This window comes from Dipteris shenzhenensis, chromosome 3 (assembly GCF_047967505.1).
Source record: "Dipteris shenzhenensis isolate YYH24624 ecotype China chromosome 3, Dip_SZ_1.0, whole genome shotgun sequence".
Taxonomy (NCBI): domain Eukaryota; kingdom Viridiplantae; phylum Streptophyta; class Polypodiopsida; order Gleicheniales; family Dipteridaceae; genus Dipteris; species Dipteris shenzhenensis.
The window spans coordinates 40,104,893-40,113,171 of NC_141598.1; the positions used below are offsets into that span (position 1 = coordinate 40,104,893).

Consider the following 8,279-nt stretch of genomic DNA (forward strand, 5'->3'; position numbering starts at 1 on the left):
GGGTTTATAGCTGGTGATTTTGGTGTAATTGCTCCATGATGTCTTTGTATCGGACCAAGAACGGTGCTGAGGTTATGACATCATGTTGCTTGTGTGTGTGTTGTGGATATAAATAACTCGTGCGCCCGTGTGTGTGTGTGTGTGTTTTCACCCCAAGAAAAAAAATGGTGTATGTGTCTCCATTAAATAGACAAGAATGACGGTACATCTTTTGGGGTACCTACAGTTATTATTCAACAATATCATGAAAAAGTCACAAACTGTACTTTGCAGCAATCAAAAGCCTTTTGAGGTCTGAGACTAGATTTCTAAAAACTGCTTGATTTAAAGAACAGATCCACAACCTTGTTCACTAAAGCACACACGATCCCAACTCACATTCATCCTTTCGTTCTCTGTCTGGGTCTGCCTCACTATGTTCTTTCATGCTAGTGTCAACATTTCAAGTAAGAGGAACAAACACTACCAATAATCCCCAAGCACACTTTCGGTTCTCGAGAACGTGAAAGTGGCTAGCATCTCTGACAACTAGGATTACCAATAGTCACCAAGCACACTTTCTGTTCTCGAAAACATGAAAGCGGCTAGCTAGCATCTCTGACAAGAATAGTTCACTGCTTGGCTTAACCGAATGACAGTCTCTGCAAACCCGAAAAAAATTTCATATGTATGGGTCCCCCTTGGGTGTATTGATCAGGGCACAAGCGATAGCCAACTTCTCACTGTCCGACATAACTCAAATTCCTTTATGGTATCAGATATGGCTTGGGATAGTCAATGTAGATCTGGTACATATCCTTCTACCCTTATTTTGAAAGAAAGATCTTCTAGCTTTGCATATATATATATAATTGCTTTGGGAATGTCCTGTATCCCCTGCCAAAAATGAGTGCACAATTCCGCCAACATCAGTCCAACTTTGTCCTGGCTTCTTCTGTGCTTGTTCCTTTAATCTCATTAACTCAACCTGCTTAGCGTCCTCCTGCATGTGAGCATCTGCATAGATGTTAGACATCAAGACATAAGCTGCAGCATCTTTTTTATCCAATTCCACTGCATGTTCAAAGGCCCACCTTCCAAGCTCCACATTCCCCCACTTCCAACAAGCACCCAACACAGTACTCCACAACACGAGATTAGGATTGAGCGGCATCTTCTTTATCATCCCTACTACCTTGTCTAATTGGCCTGCACGGCCAAGGAGATCAACCATGCAATTGTGGTGCTCAATAGATGGAGTGATGCCATAGTCTTTGCTCATGGCCTCAAAGTATGTCTGGCCCTTCTCTACTAGACCTGTGTGACTGCATACAGTAAGAATGCTAAGGAATGTGACCCCATCCGGTTTTACGTCTTCTGCTCTCATTCTGTCAAGCATAATAAAAACCTTTTCACTCTCTCCTAGCTGGGCATACCCTGCGATAAGTGCATTCCACAAGACTGCATCTCGAACTAGAAGTTTGTCAAACACTTCCTGTGCTTTAGGAAGCAAGCCAAACTTGGCATACATATCAACCAAGCTGCTACCAACAAAAGGACCTCTTTCCAAAAATCCCTTTCCCACAATCTCAGCATGTATTTCCCGGCCCTTGTCTATGGCTCCTATGCTGCCACAAGCTTTTAAGCTGTAAACAAATGTGACTGCATCAGGAGAGACACCCTCCAACTGCATCTGTTCAAAACAGTTCAGTGCATCCTGACCAAGGTCATGTTCAGCATACCCTGCGATAAGTGCAGTCCACGAGACAGCATCTCGAACTGGAAGTTTGTCAAACACTTCCTGTGCTTTTGCAAGCAAGCCACACTTTGCATACATATCAACCAAGCTGCTACCAACAAAAGGATCTCTTTCCAACAACCCCTTTCCCGCAATCTCAGCATGTATTTCTCGACCCTTGTCTATGGCTCCTATGCTGCCACAAGCTTTCAAGCTGAAAGAAAATGATACCGCATCAGGAGAGACACCCTCCACCTGCATCTGTTCGAAACAGTTCAGTGCATCCTGACCAAGGTCATGTTCAGCATACCCTGCGATAAGTGCAGTCCATGAGACTGCATCTCGAACTGGAAGTTCGTCGAACACTTCCTGTGCTTTTGCAAGCAAGCCACACTTGGCATACATATCAACCAAGGTGCTACCAACAGAAGGGTTCCTTTCCAACAACCCCTTTCTCGCAATTTCAGCATGTATTTCTCGGCCCTTGTCTATGGCTCCTATGCTGCCACAAGCTTTCAAGCTGCAAATAAATGTGACCGCATCAGGAGAGACGCCCTCCAATTGCATCTGTTCAAAACAGTTAAGTGCACCCTGACCAAGATCATGTTCAGCATACCCGGCTATAAGTGCATTCCACGAGACTGCATCTCGAACTGGAAGTTTGTCGAACACTTCCTGCGCTTTTGCAAGCAAGCCACACTTGGCATACATATCAACCAAGGTGTTACCAACAAAAGGATCTCTTTTCAACAGCCCCTTTCCCGCAATCTCAGCATGTATCTCCCGGCCCTTGTCTATGGCTCCTATGCTGCCACAAGCTTTCAAACTGAAAATAAATGTGACCGCACTTGGAGAGACGCCCTCCAATTGCATCTGTTCAAAACAGTTCAGTGCGTCCTGACCAAGGTCATGTTCAGCATACCCTGCAATAAGTGCATTCCAGGTGACTGCATCTCGAACTGGAAGTTTGTCAAACACTTCCTGTGCTTTTGCAAGCAAGCCACACTTGGCATACATATCAATCAAGGTGCTACCAACGAAAGGATCTCTTTCCAATCCCATTCTCATAATTTCAACATGTATTTCTCGGCCTCTTTCTTTATCTTTCAGCCTGGCACTGGCCTTTAGTAAGGCCACGAACGTATGCCCACTAGGATGTACACAATCCTCCTGCATTTTTTGGTGCAGTACGAAGGCATGCTCTAACTCCCCACATTCAATATAACCTGTGATGAGAGAAGTCCAGGAGTACTCATTCTGATCAACCAACCTAACAAAAACCTGCTGGGCATCACACATGCTTCCAACTTCCACGAACATTGGGACGAGGTAGTTCCCCAGTGACTTATGAGCTTCCAGCCCACTTTTGCGCAGGTAGGCATGCAAGCGCAAGGCATACGCTGGATTTTTCTGTTTTCTGCACTTGCGCAAGATGCATATTAAGTTTTCAACCGAAGGCGGATGAGACATGCGTTCCAAAGAAGCGAGTGTCTCCTCTAAGCTAAGCTCTGGCAGTTGTGCTATGGGGCTGTGCATGGCATTGTTTGCAGTCTCCATTTTCTGGAGCATGCCTTTAACCCAGGCATCAATCCATAGGCTGGTGAGTTTCTGCTTGAAATCTGGGGCTCTTGGGTGTGTGTGCTAGAAGTGAATCTCCAGCTAAAAAAGGATCGAGTTCAGTTCGTCGTACATGTAGTGTTTCGATTGTTGAGTCAATGGTAGGGATCGGTGCAGTACTCCATGCATAAGCGCTCAGTACTTGATCTATCTGCTTTTGCAGAAGTGGGTCGGTGTCGGGTGTCGAAAAAAATCTAAGCATTGGTACATGGCCGTGTGAAGGCAGTTGGGCAAGGTGAGTCGACAGAAAGCAACCAGAAATCCAGAAGAACTCACATTTCAAGGGCCGTAGTGTGTTAGATGTGCCAAGGTTGAAGCTTTGAAGCGAAGAAGGAGAGAGAGGACAAGTCATCCATGCTAAATTTGACATCGATTTCATCGACATTAGTCCTGCCCAAGATCCAAAATAGCGAAAAAGAAGGATGTGCCGAGGGCGGAGACTAATTGGATGTGCAGCGCAAAAAAGAGGGAGAAGACTCAGGGGGATGATTTGAGAGAAAGAGACAGAGAGGATACACACGAGAAAGAAGATGCATTTGCTGATTTTTCAATAAGCTTGGAAAAAGAAAAAGAGAGAGAGTAGAGAAAAAGATGGAGGATTAAAAGACAGAGACTAGAGAAAAAGATGGAGGATTTCCATAGAAGCAAGTGGAGCTTGGAAACAATCTTGGCAATGAATTTCTAATTTCCTAAATCCTTCTTCAACTCCAATAAGACCTACCCTTCCGAGACGACCGAATTTATTGAGGTCGTCCCTATAGAAGGCCTTGGGTCATCCCCATAGAAAACGTGCACCTAGCCACTTGTTTGTCATACCGTCCTACTGAAGAGGATCTACAAGGTGCCCAAGGGTCCTCCTTCCTTGCATCTTTGCCTACGTGGAGCACCAGCCTTCACTCTTGCCACCATTAAATTATAAATTCCCTACTGCCGTTCAAGTTTCCCTGGGTTCTACCCTCTAGGCACGACAAGAGGGCAACTAGTAGCTATACCCTGTCAGCCCCTTGCCTAGAAAACCTGCATCTCATAGGAAGGTCTATGGAGGCAACCTCTAGTGGGTCCAATTCTTCTAAAATCTCTAACTTTCAATTCAAAAGTCTCATGAGCATGCCAACTAGATGCTGACACACATTTCTAAGTTTGAAAGAGCTTTCTCTGCAAAAATTATAAGGCCAAGAAATGTGTCCTTCCTGATACACATTTTCCTTACATAGCACTATGCACCTAAAACACTTCAAAAAATCTTATGCTAAAAACAAAAATTACATTAATTAGATGTCTATCAAGGTAAGCCTGATCAAACATGCAAAATTGGCAACTTAGCTAAACTAACATAGCTAAACTAATGGGGAGCTACAAGTCTAGGGGATCGAAGATGAGGCATCATAGGATCGCTAAGAGGAGAGACGGCTGGCAAGAGAGCCTTTGGTACAGTCCACTACTTCTTGATTGTCGGCCTGAAATTGAGAAGAGATACACTATGTGAGGGAACATTTCCCTAACTCCAAAGGGAAATCGGCAATGCACACAACATCAAACAGAGCCTTCAACATTGCAAATATAAAAAATGGTAGACCAATCTCACCCATACATTGCTTACCTTGTCACATACCACATCTGATGCTCGAATTAGAAACTCGCAGTTTGGCTTTAGTTCGAGCTTCTTTACATGTGGCTCTGCAAAAATCCATTTCTCCAAATGCACATCACTGAAACCTCTAGCAATGACTAGTGTCCCTTAAACTTGCCACACCCCGCTGAAGTAGGAGCCTAAAAACCTAATTATAGGTAAGTACCGAAGCAAGAGGGTGGGAGACAGAGTTGGCAAAGCAAAGCATGAGGAGGGCAACAAATGGCAAAGTAGGAGGCGCCAAGGCAGAGAGAGATGGAGGAAGAGAGGGAACATGGAGGGAGGGTGAAGCAGGCAGAGAGGCACAGGGAGTTCGTGAGGCAAGGGGAGGTTGGCATCCATGAGGAAGTGATGGAGGTTGGTGTCCATGAAACAAACAGAGGTGGGGAGCAGAGAGGGAGGGGGGCGTAAGGACGGAGGAGAGGCACATCGAGTGGGAGGATTAAGCAAGATGGGGGGGGTTGATTTTCCATTAACATAGCTTAATCAGCACATTAAGAAATGAACCTTAGCTTAACTTAGTTTCATTAAGCCACGCAGGGAGATTAATTAATTGATTTTGAATAAAAGTTGAGATTCATAATGGCATCATCATTCGGATGTTTCTTTGTCAATAACCAACTCTTAAAAATTCTCCATGTCAAATGAAAGGAGAAATGGAAAAAAAAAACCGTTCGTTCATATCATGGAGGTATATATGATGTATTTTTCGGTTAGTGAAGATCTATGATAGGACAATGGGAAAACAAGGCTCATTTTGACTTTTAGGGACTACCTCGAGAGTGTCAGAAGAGCATGAGATGAAGGGATAATGATCTAAAAGAGTGTGGGAACATAGAATTGATCACCATTTTCTTCTAAATAAAATGGAATGGATTATACTCTTATGCATTTATGCCATTTTCCTTCATGTCTACACATGTATATCTCTATATTAGAATAAGTAGTATGACTTGTTAGGGACCCGCCTCCATCAACCAAGTCACAAGGTTGGGATCCTATGTTGCCTTTAATTTCAAGGAATAAAATTTTAATTTTATTTATGAAATTTAATATTAAGGAAAGTTCAAAACTGGATCTCGGTTAAGCCTTTGCATTGGTTTTAATTGGATTTCCCCCCCCATAGTGGTGCATACATCTCTCTCTCTCTCTCTCTCTCTCTCTCTCTCTCTCTCTCTCTCTCTCTCTCTCTCTCTCTCTCTCTCTCTCTCTCTCTCTCTGCGCGCGGAGGCAAGGGTGCTTGCTAGAACCTGTAGGACTCCTGAAAGGACAGCAAACAACACGCATGCATTGCAAAAAGCTGCAAAGCAAGAAAGAACAAGGAAAAACAGAACCTAGAACCAACAAAAAGCTGCAAAGCAAGAAATAACAAGGAAAAACAGAACTTGGAACCAACTGTCTGTGGCAGAGGGGCGAGCCACCTATCCTCTGTCCAGGCTCCCCGTAGGGTGCAAGTGTCTTCCAGCAATCAGGAGAAGAGAGAAATGAAGGTAGAGTGCAGAGGGTGAACAAGAAAGAGCTGTAGAGGAAAGATGGTCCACAGATTTGATTGCCTTGGGATCTATGCCTGAGTCCTCCTAAGAGCGCATGCCAAAAGCAACAGGGAAAGTTCCTGCTACAGCCTACACTGGTCCAGAACAGCTCTTGAAGCCACCCCGCACTAGAAACATGTGCAAAAAGGTCTAGCACAGCAAAAGATAACCTCGGGCACCTGTTGGAGGCAACTATACACGCTCGTACGGATTCCATATAGCCGTACGGACGTCCATACAAAAATTTTCAAAAAATTGAAAAATGAATTCGAGAACTTCCTAGAAGTGCGTACGAGCCTTGGAATATCCAAAATAGGCTTAAAACGGCTGAAAACAGGGTTTTTTTAGCAAGTTTGCTAATCAAATCCCAATGAAGCCATAGCAATGCCTTCACTTGGGAATTGTTTTTTAATACAAATGCATACTGACTCTTATAAGGTAGACTTTATCCTAGTGAATAGACATTACTCTAATTATCCATGAAACAAAACACAATCAATAGATGAAAGAAACAAGGGAATCCAAAGGGAAAATTCTTTTAATTGTAAGTCATGTGTACCTGGTTTCCATAACCAATTTGTTGAATGTGGGTAAGGAAAACTCAAGATAAATACATAGATATTGTTGGCAATATCATGGGGGTACTAATAGTCAAATCTAACATGTTAAGAACGATTTGTTGAATGTGGGTAAGGAAAACTCAAGATAAATACATAGATATTGTTGGCAATATCATGGGGGTACTAATAGTCAAATCTAACATGTTAAGAACGATTGGTTGTTTGTTCCTTTTGCAAATAACATTAAGCAAGATGAATTCGAACTCCCCCACAACTTCAAATCTCTCCGATACCTTGACAAAATTGGAGCACAAGTTGCTCCAAAATGTAAGTTGTGATAAACAATAAGCTAGAAAAAACAATAAGTTAAATCTCTATGATACGTTGACAAAATTGGAGCACAAGTTGCTCTAAAAATGTAAGCTATGATAAAGAATAAGTTTAAAAAAACCATTTTTGAAATTGGTTTAAACAAATCACATCAATCCACTTACTATTGTCAAATCATTTGCTAGTCCTCCATCTCTAACAATCGACTCACCTTCTATTTGAAAGATGTGCCCAACTTAATGACAATAAACTACTAACATTAACAGTGGAAGTTGATTTCCTGCTCCTTTGTTGGTGAGATTGTTACATAGCTCTTTGTACTTTGAGATTTTGTTTCTAGGAAGAATATGGGTTCTACATGAATGCTTCCACTCTTTCTAGTCTCGTGCATGGGTCAAATGCCACACTAAAATCAAAAGTGCCTCATCACTACAAGGATTCTTGTAGTAATCCGAGAAACCCAACACTCTCACATCGATCACCAACATTTAGTGACTTGATGTATTTCAAGTACTATATGTTTCATCATGTAAAGAGTTACACAATGCCTTCCCTATCTACCAGACCTAATTTTAGGATTTTGGGATAAGACACGTTGTGAACATATAAGTCCCATATTTATTAAGGACTCTCACACCAAAGAAGCATTCCTTACCATCAAGTCAACTCTCTTCAATCAATAAAGGCTTTTGAATGGCATCATTTCCCTCTCAATTCAACCAATCTTAAAGACTCTCTCCAGTCAAAGGCATGAGTCATGGGTAGGAGATGTTTCTTCTTTTGGTGTCAAACACTTCGCTTTGTTCTTGTTAGCAAATACACAGTATTTAGACAACTAACATATGATTTTTCATAACGTGGTGGAGAACTTGATGAAGAGTGTGTGTGTGTAT

General features: G+C 42.6%; 1 pseudogene; it reads right to left on the reverse strand.

The window, feature by feature from the left end:
• Nucleotides 1-221: 221 nt before the first annotated feature.
• LOC147903799 (pentatricopeptide repeat-containing protein At2g27610-like) lies at nucleotides 222-3,352 on the reverse strand (annotated as a pseudogene).
• Nucleotides 3,353-8,279: the final 4,927 nt, after the last annotated feature.